This window comes from Giraffa tippelskirchi, chromosome 1 (genome assembly GCF_054371585.1).
Source record: "Giraffa tippelskirchi isolate mGirTip1 chromosome 1, T2T-mGirTip1v1.2.pri, whole genome shotgun sequence".
Taxonomy (NCBI): domain Eukaryota; kingdom Metazoa; phylum Chordata; class Mammalia; order Artiodactyla; family Giraffidae; genus Giraffa; species Giraffa tippelskirchi.
The window spans coordinates 92,797,750-92,814,818 of NC_137275.1; the positions used below are offsets into that span (position 1 = coordinate 92,797,750).

At 42.4% G+C, this 17,069-nt stretch overlaps 1 protein-coding gene across 4 annotated transcripts in view; it reads left to right on the forward strand.

The window, feature by feature from the left end:
• The window catches only part of LOC145531651 (uncharacterized), a 213,527-nt gene that overhangs the window by 159,141 nt on the left and 37,317 nt on the right, over positions 1 to 17,069 (forward strand). For 2 of the 4 annotated variants that reach the window (XR_014072818.1, XR_014072791.1), the window contains exon 1: positions 7,795 to 7,961. The exons of 1 other annotated variant lie outside the window; for it this stretch is intronic. The gene's annotated coding sequence lies outside the window, so the exon portion shown is untranslated. Of the gene's footprint in view, positions 1 to 5,945; positions 6,566 to 7,794; positions 7,962 to 17,069 lie in introns of those variants that run through there. One more of the 4 variants, XR_014072719.1, reaches the window with a different exon arrangement.

A 17,069-nucleotide genomic window follows, 5' to 3' on the forward strand; every position in this document is an offset into this window, starting at 1 on the left:
AATACAAGGGATAGTGCATGTTAAACATTCAGTCTAGCCTGGGTATGAATGCTTGATCTATAATACTGTTGGGCTTCCCAGGTGGCACAGTGGTGAAGAATCCACTTGCCAATGCAGGAGGCCCAGGTTCAATCCCCGGATGGGGAAGATCCCCTGGAGGAGGAAATAGCAACCCACTACACTATTGCCTGGAAAATCCCATGGACAGAGGAGCCTGGTGGGCTACAGTCCATGGGGTCACAAAGAGTCAGACACGACTGAGTGACTGAGCATACGCGCACGTAATATTATTAGCTACTGCTTGTAGTTCTGTGGCAGTTGAGAATGGTTTGGGACCTTCCTTCCACCACATGCTGGCTCATTCTTAGCTACTGCTGTTTGGAAAAGCAGTGATAAAATTTTTTGTTGTTAACATCAGTGATACAGTGACATCCAGTTATATTCAGCCATTAAGAGATCACTTGGAAAAGTCCTATATTTCAGGCATAAGCAAAATCTAGAAAACAGTATAATGAATACTCATGGATATACTACGGAGTTTTGACAAATTTTAATATTTGGCCATACTTACTCAGATCTTTTAAATGAAACATTTAGTTGAGTTACTTGCTACCTTCCTTGAGCCCGTTCTTCTTCCTACCTTCTCATCTCTGCTCTGAGATAACCACTGTCCTGAATTTGAGCTTTAATTTTTACCATTGCACGCATGCTAAGTCGCTTCAGTCGTGTCTGACTCTTTGTGACCCTATGGACTGTAACCCATCAGGTTCCTCTGTCCATGGTCTCCAGGCAAGAATACTGGAGTGGTTGCCATGCCCTCCTCCAGGGGATCTTCCCGACCCAGGGATCAAATCCTCATCTCCTACATCTCCTGCATTGGCTGGCAGGTTCTTTACCACTAGCACCACTTAATTATTACCAGATATGTTTTTAAATTTGATATAGCTGAAGCAATAGCTATATATGCCCATAAGTAACATTTAGTCTTGTTTTATACCAATATAAATGGTGTATTGAAAAGTCCATCACTGACTTTTTTCATTTAATGTTGTGTTTTTATATTTATTCATACTTATACATTTTAATAAATCCAAATGGATAATTTTTTGCTATGGTATAGACTTTCATTCATTCTCTTATTGGTAGGCATTTAGGCTCTTGCCAGTTTTCCTTTCTGAAACAATTCCAGAATGAAGATACATCTGTGTGTGTTCTTGTATGTAAGTGCCTGCCTATGGCATATATCCAGAAGTGGAACTGCTAGCTCCTTCAGGGCGTACATTTTCATCTTTATTAAATATTGTCAAGTTGTTTTTACCACTAGCAGAGTATGAGGGTTTAGGGAGACATTTATATGGAAGGGAATATAAATAAGTTTACTCACCCAACTTTCTTTGAGTTTCTAGAAACGATTTAGGAGGTGATAATGGCTGCTCTCTTATCAGCAGCTATGGAGTGCAGGTTATTTTTTTCCTCCCTATGTTAATTAACCCCTTTGGACTGTGGTCCTGGTGCAGCCCAGTGTTGATAATAGAACGTGCCTGGAGAAAACCAGACACTCAACTTGGGTCAAGAGGTTAGGAAACAAATAGTCGCCTGCAGTCCTTAAATACTCTTCTTCCTGAGGCACCCCACTAAAATGAAGCTCCTAAAAATAAAACAACCAAACTGAAAATGGTTCATTAAAGAACTTCACGTCTTGAGATGGGTGCTCCTTTGATAACAGGGCACCCATGCAGAAGGGAAAGGGTAGAGAGGGGTGGGTAGACAACATTGCATCCTGGACACTTTTTTTAGCCATAGTCACTGCAGAGCTTATTACTGTGCTATAATGGATACATTTAACATTTCTCAGAGACCGATGCGTTCTTTAAGATTGAAAAGATCCTTGAATGTCTTTAAATAAAGTACAGTCCAGAAATAATTTTACATAATTACACTAGTAAGGAAGCAAATGATTTTATTTTAGTTCTGTGTGAAGTTAGTCACAGGAATAGAAAATTAACAACAAAAAAGAGATGTGGACCAATTTTTCCCAGTTCTTTTGGGAGAGAGCAAGTCCTTCTAGATGATAAAATGGTAAATGTTACATGCACACAATTCCAAAGCCAAATAAAATTATTTTTGTAGAGCTTACTTTTTATTTTAAATCATGAGTGCCATTACTTCCTTTCATTATTATACCTGATTGTAAGTTGACTGTACTAGGAAATGAACTATAGTTAATTTGACTGTCGACTAGTGACCAAACTGAAGCTGTAAAAGGCAGACTGTTGGCATTAATTAGAGACTTCTGTTTGGCTTTTAGATTTTTATCTCTTTGACCTTGTGCCTCCTATAATCTGGCTGGAGGGTTTCTGGGTCAAATGAAGGCTTCTGAGTCGCTGGACTTAGAACTCTGCACTAGCTTGCTTTCTCTACATCAGGGAGCTTGCCTCACGGTCATAATGCTGAGAACTCCCAGCTTTGCCCTCAGGTTTTCTCAGACCCTGAATAGGAAGGAGACTTCACTTCTTTTTCTCCCTATTACAAAACATCTCTCAGTTTACACAGGTCTTGGAAAACAGGCAAAATTTCAATACACACTGGGTACTAAGCTCCCAGTTTTAACTGCTACACAATCTTCTCACTTGAAAAACTGATGCTTAGTAATGATATGCGCTGAGCACTGAACTAAGAGCTCATGCATTATCTTTTTTCAATACTTATTTTATTTTATGATTTAGATACTGTTTATTGTATTGTTGGGCTTCCCTGATAGCTTAGTTGGTAAAGAATCCACCTGCAATGCAGGAGACCCCGGTTCGATTCCTGAGTCAGGTAGATCCACTGGAGAAGGGATAGGCTACCCACTCCAGTATTCTTGGGCTTCCCTGGTATCTCAGCTGGTAAGGAATCTGCCTGCAATGTGGGAGACTTGGGTTTGATCCCTGGGTTGGGAATATGGCCTGGAGAAAGGAATGTCTACCCACTCCAGTATTTTGGCCTGGAGAATTCCATGGACTGTATAGTCCATGGGTTTGCAGAGTCGGAGACTTTCACTTCAATATTGTTTTGTTGTTGTCCAGTCGATCAGTCGTGTCTGACCCTTGGCAACCCCATCGACTGCAGCATGCCAGGCTCCTTTGTCCTTCATTGTCTCCCAGAGTTTGCTCAAATTCATGTCCATTGAGTCAGTGATGCTATCTAACCATCCCATCCTCTGCTGCCCCCTTCTCCTATTGCCTGCAATCTTTCCTATCATTGGGGTCTTTTCCAATGAATTGACTCTTTACTTCAGGTAGCCAAAGTATTGGAGCTTCAACTTCAGTCCTTCCAATGAATATTCAGGGTTGATTTCCTTTAAGATTGACTAGTTTGATCTCCTTGCAATCCAAGGCATCCTCCAGAGTCTTATCCAGCACCACAGTTCAAAAGCATCAATTCTTTGGCGCTCAGGCTTCTTTATGATCCAACTCTCACATCCATACATGACTACTGCCAAAACCATAGCTTTGACTATAGAGCTTTGTCAGCAACGTGATGTCTCTGCTTTTTAATTTGCTTTCTTTAGGTTTGTCATTGCTTTCCTTCCAAGGAGCAAATGTTTTTTAATTTCATGGCTGCAGTCAACATTTGCAGTGATTTTGGAGCCCAAGAAAATAAAATCTGTCACTGCTTCCACTTTTTCCTCTTCTATTTGCCATGAAGCAATAGGACCATAATCTTAGTTACTGTATAGATACCCCCCAAAATGTAGTGACTCAAACAGGGTAGAAATATATTTTTCTCATGAATCCAGCAAATACATGCCTCTCTTCCAGAGAGTCAACCAGGGACCTAGACTGTGGGATGGTTCCTCATGGTTGCTGCTGATGTTACTGTTGTTGCCACCTCTAGCAGCAGGAAGAGGAGAGAGAGCAGGAGGGTGCTCCTCCATCCCTACATCCTGACCTAGAAGTGACACATCTAATTCGGATTCATATTCCGCAGAGATAATTTAGGCATGGCCACACCTGGGCATGAGAAACACAAGGAAATATAGTCCAGTTCAGCAGTCATGTCTTCAACTATTACTCTACTGTTGAAAAAGGAGAGAAAGGAACGCTGGCACTGCTATCTTATTTATAGATATTCACACTTCTTTGAAATCTTAACTAAACCTATTAACCCATCAAGTCTCTGGGCAACGTGCAGTCTCTACCAGTTATCACCTGTGTTTTACTATTGAGGCAAGTTTGATTTAGCAAGTTTAAATAACTTGCCCAAATGTTACACACTTACTAAGCAGAGGCAATGAGATTTAGACCAGGCAATTTGAGGCTAAAGGTTCGGCATTTAAGAACTATTTATACTGATTCTATATTGACAGCTGTATTGAATAATTAATTCATTGGCAAGTTACTTTCCTTTAAACAGATACCTACTTGGCTCTGCAGGAAGAATGAGGTAATCAGGAATTTGCCATTGTGGGAATAGTGGAGATGAGTCCCACAGTTTCCATTGTCGGAGTTCAGGAGGCTAAACGTCTGCCGAGTGATTATCATGTCCTTGGAAGTGAGGTTTCTGTGGTATAGGGAAAATACCTCTGGATTTTCATGGTTAGAGGATATTAAGGGACAAAGGAAGGTATTACTTTAAGTCATCTCTAATTAGGTACTTTGGTTTAACACACCCAGTCAAGGATATTTTGAGCTGAAGCTTAAAAAATGCTGCCTCTTTAAGTATAACTCACCATTAATGCTTAGATGAAAGGTATTCTGAACTTGTGGGACCCTGGTCCATCAGCTCAACTATTTCACCCATAAAATGACAAGAAAGAAGTTATTTTACTCACATTTCTAGTTAGAGGGTTGGGGGAGGGGGAGCAATTTAGGTGTTCCTGAATTGGAAGAAGGAAAAAATTTGTGTGAAAGATCAATGTTATTGTAATTTAATTAAATGAATGATGTTGATTTTGAGCCACAAGAATGAATGCTAATTTGTGTAACTCAATATACATGTGCCCCAAACAATGAATGACCCTCCTTAATTCAAGCAGGGGCTGTTCTTCTTAAAACACAGTGTGAACTCATGGGAAATTGCTTAATCTCTCTAAACTGCTTCGTCTGTAAAATGGGCATACAAATGAATATTTTTTGTTGTGAGAATTAAATAAGATAACTCAGATATCAACATGTGCATATTAAATGGTGATTACTGAATAAATATTAGGGATTATGGCAACCCTCTACAAAATGCATTGCCAATGCTGGTGGCGGTGGCGGGAGAGGCGGGGGCGGCTGTAGATCACTAATTCTGTAAGATTATGAAAACAGAGTTCTGTGGAGGGAGCCCTTAACAAATTCATTCAAAATATTAATCCAGAACTTTGCTAATGCCAGCTCTCAAATCTCGTGATGGACTAAAGATTTCAGTTAAAGTCTTATTTAATCTTCCCAGGCAAAAATAATCACTCTCCTCCCTGTGATCTCTTTGCTCTTTGTTCATCATTCTATTATTGTACTTAGCACATTGTGTCACAGATATTTATTTGCCTGTTTGGATTATTTGCAAACTTTACTGGTGATCAGGTGGTGTATGAAATCCTCTAGGTCAGGGACCATATTTCCTGGCTCCTGGCCTGGTGCCCGGGACAAAGCAGGGTCTCCATAAATGTTTCTTTAATGAGTGGCTAAATGGCCTGGTGGAGGTTGCTAGCCCTTTAGACAAGGAGCCTGGAAATGCCCTGGGTTGTATTTTCTGGTTTGCCAATAATCAAGCCATTTCACACTCAGTTTCCTCATTTGAGAGATATTCCTTCCAATGTGCTTCCCTTGAAAAGATGCTGTGATAATTAATGAGACTCCTTGGAAAGGAGCACTATTCTCTCTCCCTTTGAAGTTGGCTTTTACAAGAAAATCTTTATATACAAGGCTGTAAAAATTCTGTTCTCCTTCCTGCTTTTTTCTTCCTCAAACCCAAAGGTCCGGGAAAGATTATCTGCTTATGAAACTTCCATTTCCTACATGCTTGTCTCCCAGGAGCATCACCTGCAGTGTACCTGGGTCACCCATCCAGGTGCTTCCCTTTTCACAAATCCGTGAAAACCCAAGAAAACTGGAAAACCCAGCAGCTTGAGGCTTGTCAGCAGATGGCCCAGGGGAAGCACTGGTGATTCACAGATGCTTTTTAGCTCCTCTGTTCTTCCCAGGATTGTCCACGGCTTCACTGGAGAACCACCCATGAGGGTTTGTCAGGAACTCTGTATGAGGTGCTGGGCCTTCTGTGCTGGCCTAACACACTGCACATACAGGCAAGTTCTCACATCACAGTGGAGTGCTGTCAGGCAAATAGAAAGAGCTGTGTACAGAGTATGTATAGGTCAAGAGGAAGCTCAGAGACAAAGTGAACTGTGGGCTACGGCTGAGAGAATGAAGAGCCATATCGGAGGAGATATACTTGGGCCAGGTGTCGGGGATGAAGAGGATGAACTAACTTTGTGAACTTGGACTTAACCTGATGATGTCTCCGTTTCCCTCGTCCATAAAATAGATATAATAATGACATAGGGTTAATAAAATAGATAAATAAAACAATTTGCAAATTATAAGATGCTTTGTATATATTGATTGTTAATTATATCTTTGAATTACCTTCTGTAAAGAAAGCAGTGAAGACGTGGCATGTAAGACCCTCCTGAGGTTTTTTTTTGGTGGGGGAGGTTGTTGTTGCTGCTTTTGTTTTGTTTTGTTTTGTGTTTTGGTGTTTTTTGTCTGTGCCACTTGGCTCGTGAGATCTTAGTTCCCCAACTGGGGACTGAACACAGACCAGACAGGGACTGGGAAGCCTGTGGTAGGCCTTTTCCTGCTGGCAGCAACAACCCAAGGGAAGTTTTCTAGTTTACAGAGGCACTCTAATGAGAATGCACAAGGAATAATGCACTAGGCTTTAGGTGACATCTAGTATTTATAACCTAACTTGGAGACTGGCAAGATGTTTTTCTGCACACTTGGGCATGACCCCATCTGAGTTTAACTTCCATTAACTGTTTCATTTCTAAATCTCTAAAATCAAAAAAGGTCACTGACTCCCACTCAGTTACTTTCCAATCAACTTATCGTCACATTTACCAAAATGTCTAGCCCCTTGACCCTGACATTTCCTCCAGGCTCTTTCTGACTTTACTTTTTCCACTATCCAGCAATCACTGTCTTGTCAATCGTCTCAACTCATTTGTTCCGTATCTTTTTAAAGATCGTGCCTCTCCACCCCGCAGCCTGGATCTGTGCGACGGTCCACTCAAGCTCAGCCTTCTGAGCCTTGCTGGAGAAAACCGTGCAACTGTGAGAGCAGCGCTGCTCTGAATTCACAGTTTCCAACCTCAGCTGCTGCCTGCCATTCTTCTCTAACAGGACTGCATTTTTAAATATGATTGGACACACTTTCCCTTGCTGGTAGTTCCCGCTGCCCCCATGCAAGCCCAGGGCATCCCTTGCTGCAGAGGGAAGGCAGTAGTAACCAGCCAAGAACAAAAGCGTCAGTGTTGAGCTTCTCCAAAATAGGCTCTTGAAGCTCATTTCAGGGAAAATAGATTTGAAAGCCAAGCTTTTTATTTGTAAGAGCCGGGCTTTGTTGAGAGATGAGAGGATGTGTGGGTTCCAAGGAAACAAAATCAAGAACTAGAACAGTTGATACAGATCAGTGCAGAGCAGGGAGATTGACTGGTACACTCCCACGTATGATGGTTTCCTGTCACCCCGGAAGGCACCAAGACAAAGCTGACGAAACACAACAGATGCCCAGAGGACCTGATAAGAGGGGTGGAGGGCTGGCAGAGAGAAAGACATGAGTATGGATGGAAGACTGAGCAGGGTAGGGGTGGAGGGGGACGGAGGAAGAATGGAGATCTGCTGGTGAGATTTGGGAGCCCTGGAGCGGAAAGAATTTGCATAATCCTTCTGGACTGGGACTCGGAAAGAAGATTGCTCCTGATAGCAGAGGTACAGTGATCCTGGTAGCATGGAGCGGCCACCGTCAAGGGAAAACGCCATGTTTAAGTAGAGGGAAGTCCTGGTAATGCCTGGGTCCTCTCGTCCCCTCCATGTGCATGGAGGTTATCTAGCTGGGAAGACAGGGTGTAGAGGGGACCTGACACCAGAGGGTGAAAGATGCCTCCTCTGCATAGTCCTTCAATGCCGAGGTTTTCGCCAGGCTTCCTCTCCTCAGGCCCTACACTCAGCTCCTGTCTTGTACAGATCATTCTCAAATTTGTGACTGAGTGGACAGATTCTGCTTCATAATTTTACCCACAGAGCCCGACTTATGATTGAATCTCAGAGTATATTTATGTTTCTCAGTTTAATGAGTGACCTTTTGTGGGTCCTCACTAAATTGAAATTTTGCAGCATCTCTGCCACTTTAAAATAATACAGTGTTTCATATCTTTGGCTTGCAAATAAACCTTTACATACATTTGTTGAAATATAATTGTCTCATTACAGTGTTTCACATTTGAGACAATAACTAGTGTATTTGCCATTTGGCAGAAGAAATTTAGAAATAATAATATAACATTTTTGGAGTAATATAATGTAACCTAAATGTTAGTTAACCCAAAGCTTCATCTTTGTGATAACTGGTTTCTAGCCCTTCCAAAAAGTATCCGGAAGTTACTCATGGAAATCCCTAAGGGGTGCCTTATTTGTGCCCACAAATCGGGCTGTTAGATAGTATCACCACATGATACCCACTCCACTCATCTCTGCCTTTGGGTCTAGAGTGTCCATGTCTGCTGGCCATGAAGCCATTTTGAAAGTGTTGCTTCTGCCACTGCCCATGAGGTAAACAGCAATGCCCATGACAAAGCCATTTAAATTTCCATCTTTGGGATATCAAAGTATATCAAAGATATCACAACTTCCACATCCTACTGCACCTTGTACCTTGTTCTCTGTCTACCTAGAGAGTTTTGCCACTGGTTTCACTATTTATCCTCTCCTCATGGTCTGCTTGTCTCTCAGACTTAATTCATCCTGTTCATCTGCTAGAGATTTGGCTGTGTCTGTCCACACGCTTGCCTCTTCCTTTTGCTCAAAACAGGCTTCTACCAGCAGGACCCAAACTCGAATCACCGCAAACTAGACCCAGCCCCCAACAAGCCTCCTAATTTTGTACTGAGATCCAGTAATCCCCAGTCTTGTACTGGGAGGGAAGACAATTCTTCTAGATTTTAGCTTTAAAATTTGATGTTTGAAAGAAAATGGCATTCTGGAGCTAGATGGTGATAATTTTAGCACACAACTGAACTGTACACCTAAAAGTGGGTTAAAATGGTTTAAAAATGATTAAAATGAGTTAATTCTTTCAATTCAGGACATATAAAATGAAAATTGTAAATATTTACATAATTTTAAAGAATTTTTTTTTGTAACTGAAGGAAGAAGGAAAGAGAACTATAAAAGTATTTGTAACATCCTTCAAAGTTATTAAATGAATTGGGTCAAATGTGTATGAAATCCTTTTGCAGTGTGCACTTGGATTTGCATAGACAATTTCTATTTTTATCTTTCCCACTTTATTTCTTCCCTTGGTGGAGTTCTAGTATCCATCAAGAGAGAAAAGTTGCAGAAACAAAATGAGGCTTTGTGCTTCCTTCACAAGGGCTGATTTGTTTTGGAAAGAATTTCAAGGAAGTGAGGAATCTTAAAACTGTGTTTTTATATGTACAGTATTTAGTTAAGCTTTCTCCTATCACTGAAGGCCCACTTCACCAAATGCATATGTCATTCTTATTAATATTGGTGCATCTATGAGCAAAAGAGAATTGCAGATCACAGGGTCCATATGATTCTCAGCTTATTCAAAGGCCTTGTTTCCAGTGGCCAAATACAAATTCTTCATTTACCACAAACCACAAAATGTGGGAAGAAGATAGCTGAGTCAACAGGAAATAAAGGAGACAACTCTCAAACTCTGTGCAGAGAATTAAAATGTTACTGTTCCCACATTCAAACAGAGACAAGCCCTTGCTTTTAGGAGCCGGAGACCGCCTAGCTTCTGACCAGCTCAGATTGTGCACAAGGACACTATGGGGCCACTACATAAGAAGTTTATTTTCAGTGAAGAAACAGTATAAAATCCTACTCCAGGGTACTGTTTGCACCAACATCTTGGAAATAAGAACAACACTGGTGTGTAGCTTGAGTCTCTCATACTTACGACTTCTAACCAAAGAAATCATAATCCCACCCCCTAGTCAGCCAAATGACCTTACGTGAAAGCTGCATCCGAGGCACTGCAGGCCCTTAAACAACAGCTCACTCATCGTTCTCATGTCTCCTGTAATGGAAACAGAATGAGTATTCCTTATAGATTCAAACACCAAACCACAGAGGTTAAATGATTTACCCAAGGGTCGGCAAAAACAGCTTCTCCCCAGGCAAAGCAGCATTGTTACAATTTCTCAAGAGATCCACACAAGTGCTTATGCTGTTTTGGGAGCCCTTCCTGTGGAGAAGAGTTCAGTTCCCAAACTTGGGAGGTCAATGCCATCATTGTTCTAATAAGCACTTTTCCCTGTCAGATTCTTTTGCCGGTGCTTGACTGCATCTCAGACAGTTTTACAAAATGGCGAAGATTGCCTCCTTCCCCACCCACCACGCCTCACTGGATATGCCTGGTGTTCATCCTTCATTTCCTTCTTCAGCTTAATTTTTAAAACTGCTGCAGCCTTTCACTAACCTAATGTAAACTCTAATACCTCCTTAGCAAGATGTTTGGGTGCACTATCATGATGCATAGCGACGCCAGGCAAGGGAGAAGTGGAGACACAGGACATCCATGCTATGCGCCATGACAGCAAGGGTCTTAGTTGTGAGATGTGGACAAAGGGGGAAAATTCTAACAGGTAACCCACCCACAGGCATGTTAAAGAAGAGATATATTACACTTAGGGAACCCATTTCCTGACTGCATTTAAACCAATTAAGAAGAAGGAGAATCAGTTTAGGCCCATTTTTCTTTAAAGCCATGTATTGGATTATTTAATAATGAATAAACCAGGATGTCATCCATTGATACAGTGGGATTCATGTTCCTGCAAAAATTTAGCACCTCAAAAGCCTGGGTTAGAAGCAATGTCTGTCATCTATTCATTCAACAATGATTTATGTCACTCCTACAGCATGCAATATGGATTTACATGGCTTTTGACACTCCATAGAGTAACTGATTTAAAAAGTTATTCTGAGAGGAATATATGCTATCTCCTCTGCTCCCACAATCCTTTCAAATATCGGCAAACATTAGCTCACATCTATTTCTGCTTCGGTAGGAATACCATCCTAGGGTATTCCTAGGAATACTCCAAGGGTAGAGCAGCCTTCTGTCATAATATTCTAGCTGCCATCTTTAAAGGCAAAGAAATTTATATTAAAACATACATAGGGGGACTTCCTAGTCCTGTCCTGTGTTCCTCCTATTACTCCTGACAGTAGATACTCATCACCGTCCAAGAACCAGCCTCCCCTGTGTGAGGAGAATACACCCATGCGAGTGCAGGTCGCTGAATTAATAAGGGATGGGGCCCTCCTTGCCCCCTTTAAAGACACTAACCCTTTTAGAACCTTGAGACCTCAATACCAGAAATAAATATTTTTCCTAATAAGTGCCCAGATGGAAAATGGTATGCACTTTACTTTTTTCAGGGTCCAAACTCAGTTGCAGGCAGAACTCTCTCTAAAAGTTTCAACAGAAAGGTGAGCCAAAATGTGCAGGCACACCACCAGGCTTCCAGAACTTTTCCAGATTGTGGACATTGAAACAGAACAAAGGGGGCCCAGAAAAAGAGGGACAGAGAGTTGACAAGACCAGTGCCAAGCTGACTAGACTTTTCTTCCAAGTCTGCATGGTCTGATTTACCTTACCACCCTATATTTAAGTGAGCTAAACAGAAAATACACAAAGGGCAAAAAAGTTGATAATATCCCTATCTCATTTACTTATAGGTATTATCTATGCAAAATTATAGCTCACAAAAGATTTATAAGATAGTACACCAAATATTGTTCATAGTTTACTTAAAAATCTTAAAGTCTGTGACCACAAGAAACTTTAAATTTGATACACTAACCAAAATAAATAATACTTTGCTTAAATCCCAAACACTTTATTTTCATTATGAAAGCTAAATTCAGAAATGTCTTTGCGATGACTGTATTATAGTTATCAGGTGAATGATTCTACAGAAATAAGTCATGCAGAAATGGACATATCTCTGTGCTTAAACTAAAATGGTTCATCCAATGGTCATGCATAAGCAAACCAGGATTTAAAATTTTCTATGCAAACAGTCTGTGTTATTAGAAAAATTACCAAAAAGTTAATTAATAGTGAGGGGAAAGTAATTCACAATTGTAAAATGAAACCAGTATTCATGGGATATTTGCACATTGATAGGGTAATAAATAACCTCCTTGGTAATATCAGACTCACCAATAAAATCCATTTACACTTTCTGGTGCAATTTCAGATGGTAGGTTAGGGTCATAAGGAAGATGAAGCCAGCATCTTGATCCTTATCCTATCACCCTCTGCTACCACTGCATCTGAGGATAGGGTTTTGTTAACCCACTGCAGAGTTGTGTTTTTGTGTGGGAGGTTTAGCTGGGCATGGTTTCCTGCCTTTAAATTCTTGCCCTCCCCTAAAGTGAGGGAGTTGGACAGGGGAAGGGAAGAAAGTAGATGCTCCATATAGGAGAAGACACCAGCAAGTGGCAACATGTATGTTTGTGACATCAGTTAACACAGCAAACAAACACACACTAACCTGAGACAATGTGCCCTGTGTCATAATCTCCCTTTGTTTCGGTGAAATTATATCATTAAGGAGTCTATTCTGCTCTCTCTTTATCAGAGAATGTGGGTGCCCTGGAATGGTAAGAAGAGAAGTCTCTTTCCTTGCCATAGTTTGTTAGTGTTAGTCGCTCAGTCGTGTCCGACTCTTTGCGACCCCACGGACTGCAGCCTGCCAAGCTCCTCTGTCCATAGGATTCTCCAGGCAAGAAAATCTTCCTCTCAAATGGGGTGGTGCCAGACTGAAAGGGAGGAGAGACCTAGCATCCCTGGAGGAGGCTTCCGTTCTGGGGCAATTGGAGCCAGTCCGTCCCTGTGCACAGCCTTCAGGAGGCTGGGTGAGGAGGGGCACCTGCGCCCACTGGGACTGTGTGATCTCAGGCTCAGCGCCACTGCTCTGTCTCACTTTTGCTCAAGTCCTGCTCAGGGGTTTGTCTGAGGGCCGGTGAAGGGTGCACTCACCACAGAGATGCAGGATTCTGCCAGGCACAGCCTCTGGCCTTCCCTGGACTGCTCCAGAGTGGGGTCTGTGGAAACATCCAGGCGTCCAGTCGTGGTCTGGCCTCCCCAGACGTGCCGGAACCCCCCCACCCCCACCACGCTCCCCCTTTCTGACTCTCACTGCCTTGTCACCCCTTTGTTCACTTCCTATATTTTCACTCAGATGTGGTTTAGTGTTTTCTTTCCAAGGCATATTTTGCATGGAAGAATGCTTTCAGTGCACTGAGGCCCTAATTGCCAAATCATGGTTGCCAAAACATGTTATTTTGGTTTCAAGCTGGTACAGAGCAGGAGACGTTTTCCCCTCTTGGAGGAAAAAAAAAAAACAAGAACCTTCTTCAGCAGCCCAGGGGCCAGCAAAGACAAGGGGCTGAGGCCTCCATGGCCCATCCAGCAGCCTGTGAGGGTGACTCCACTCCAGTCACCCTTATTCAGGGTGGCTTCGGTGATGGGCCCTGGCATTGCGGGCGACTCCGAAGTGGGGCAAGGAGGAGGTGCAGGGCCGGCTAGAGTAGGGGGTCAGGGGCACAGCAGAGGGTGGCCTGAGACCAGCTGCCACCAGGGGGGCCCCTGCCCTGCCTGGTGCCGCACCAAACACTTCTGTCTGAACACTGCAGACACACGCGTCCAGCGAGCACAGAGATTCCAAGTGGAGACAAACCTGGGGCCCTGGGGAAGCAGGGCGGAACCGATCAGAATGAGCTATATCACTGCTAATTAAGTCCTGATCCCCTGGCTCCACTTGAAACCAATCAAGGAGGGGGATTGAGTTCTGAGAGCAGGTGCTAACTGGTTGCAAAAGCCACGTCCATCGCTTCAGGAAAAGGTTTCGCAGGTAATCCGAGTGAGGACCAGCTCAGGGAGCCTAGGCTTTGCCGAGAAAATTCATCACTGAACATTGCCTCGGGACACAAGGAGCGCGGAAGGACCCTCCTCTTGCTGTCACAAAGAACTGTTTTCCCATCCTCTGTTTTCCCCTCGGTAGCTGACTTTCTCCTCGCGTGGACAATGGTGTAATTTAGAGGCGAGTAAACACTCTCCCGGAGATGCCAGCGGCAGCCTCTTTGCAGCACAGACAATATGGTATTTGTTGGGGCTCAAATGCCAGTCCAGAGTTGGCCCCACACAATCTGGCTCTCTCCTTTCCCAGACTGTTGAAGAAAACAAAAAATTCTGATCACACATGTGTAAACACACTTCATTGCAAATATTTATTTGAAGGAAGCCTGAGAGTTCTGAGTATTGTGTGCGTGTAAAGAGGAACTATGTTTGAGTGTTAAGTACCTGGATGAATGCTCTACCGTATTTTCTTCTTCTTTAGAAACTTTGCCCATACTCTAGAAATTTTGGCCTGAAATAATGGCTGGGCATGGACTGGGCACTTGTGTGTGCCAAGGGCTCTGCCAAGTGTTTTACACAAATCCTTGTTTAATCTTTACAACGATCCTGTGAAATGGGTGTGGCTTAGAGAGGTTAACTAACACATCTAGTAACTGACTGGCCAACCATTTGAATTCTACCTGAGCAATCCTGTTATCCCGTCTCCCAACTCTGGATCCTGAACAGAAAGAGCAAAATACCTTGCACATTGTGCGTGCCCAACAAGTAACAGTCAATAGTGAATGAACGCACAGGGCTCAGGTGGTATAAAGGATTAGCCCCAGCTTCATATTAAAACAGTAACCTGGGAAATGGTTCTATTATCTGTTAAGTCTACCAGTCTGGAGATCTCATAGTTGGGGGACATATTTGTACTGATTAAATATATATATATATATACATATATATATTCCGAGGGTCTTCCTTTGATCTGCGTGGGACATGTTCTTAATCCTGGCAGCATTGGACCTACATTTGGCACATTTTGATGAAGCTGCAGGCAAGTTGGCTGAAGTTGCTGGCATTGACTCCAGGAATCATTATCAACATAATTTCCTTTTTCTTATGACATGTAATCCCTTTCCTAGCCTCACACCCGGGTCTTCCGACTACTCTTGGTATTGGGAGCCTGCTGCTTTGAGTCATGTATCTAACCTCCGAGCACAGGCTTTCTCTGGAACGCATTCTGTTTATTGCACTATTTATTAGTTTTATAGCAACAGAGCCGAGTTCTTCTTTGGTGACTTTCTTTGGATTGTGCACACCGTTCAGCCCCATAGAAAGAGTGGTTTGGATTCTCGTTAGCACCTGAACTAACTTGAAAGATAATTGAAAGCATGGATATTTATGTGAAACATTGTTTTATGATTATTGATTAAAAAAATTATTTCCCTTGATGGTGCTTGGAGATACTGTGAGATGAGAAGGGGCTGAACTCAACAATTAAAGCACAGAATCAAAAATGGTAAGGGGAGTTTTAATGGCTGGATTTAGCTCTGATGAGGGCAGTCAGGTCCTGATCCTGTTTCATTTTCCAGCTCTTCCACTGTCCTTTAGGTTCATCTTGAGTCGTTCACAAGTTCTCTGGCTCTTTTTCACTATTGCTGTAATGAAGAAAGAGTACTGCCAGTCAGTGCATTTTTTTTTTTTTTGCCGGAAGGTTTAGTTTAAAAATTGTAACACAAGTTGAAAGTGATTGATTGAGAGAATCCAGTTCCTCATACTCCCACCCACTTCTAGCCACCATTTTCTGGAATGCTGTGTTTGCCCACACAGCTTAACTGTCGATTCAGTTGCTTTCTTCCTTTCATCCATGTGGGTCCCTGTCTATGCAAACAGACTTCCCTAACTCTTTAGGACCGTGACCTTTCAAGTCTGCCTGAGGAATGTAAGAGAACTGCACATTTTACAAAACTGATGTAAGACTTGTTCAGAACTTCAGAAAAAAACTGCAAGGGGAGGGCCTTACATTGCATTTTTACAAGAGGCCCATTCAACAACACAGGATATGGCGAAAATAAAACAGGATTGGGTGGGATGCCTGTTTGGGTTCTCAGGGGGCCGAAATCAAAGAGGTGTGCAAATTATTCTGCATAAATCCCTGCCATCCGCTTTGATAAATGAGATTACGGACTTGAAAGGTCGATTATATATTCTTAAGGAGAAATGCCAGGTTCTTGTTAATGTTTGTGCCTGTCAGGATCTTAAAATAGACTTGAGTGAGCTAATCACGTTGATGACCACGTACAGCAGTGGGGTAAGAGCTTAATACAATTTTATTACCTCCTATGGGCAAATATTTGCCTCTTGAGACACACCCACTCCCTCCAGAATAGTCTATTGTAAACAATTGGCTCCCCTTTTACAAGAGCTGAAATCTTTATGATGTTTGGGAATGCTGAAACCAAAGGCTAAACAGCTTATTTGAATCTTGTCTTGCAGCCAGTAATGCTCACCAGTTGATTTTTCCCTCTCTTTTTTCTCACTACTATGCCCAAGGCATGTTCTAGAAAACTAACATTGGCAAAAGTTCTCTTCAGCCTTCCCAGTTTTGTTCCTGGGAATGACAAAGGGTGGGTTTTTTAGAATTTCACATGTAGTTCCACAAACAAAGACCCTGCCTCCATTTTTCTCTGCCTTTGTAAAGCTGAGCATTACTTCAAAGTCTCAGATCTCTGATTGAAAGAGGTGAGAGTTATTTCTGATAATATTGCTGCCAGGATTTAAGCCTACAAGATTTAAGCCAGACTGCTTGCCTGGCTCGTGGAAATGCAATGAGTGTCTCCCCCAAATGCTTTCTTATAATCAAGTGGACACTCGGTTAACATCATTGCTCCTAACTTGTGCAGGTTGTGTTGTGGGGCCATGTGAAGCAT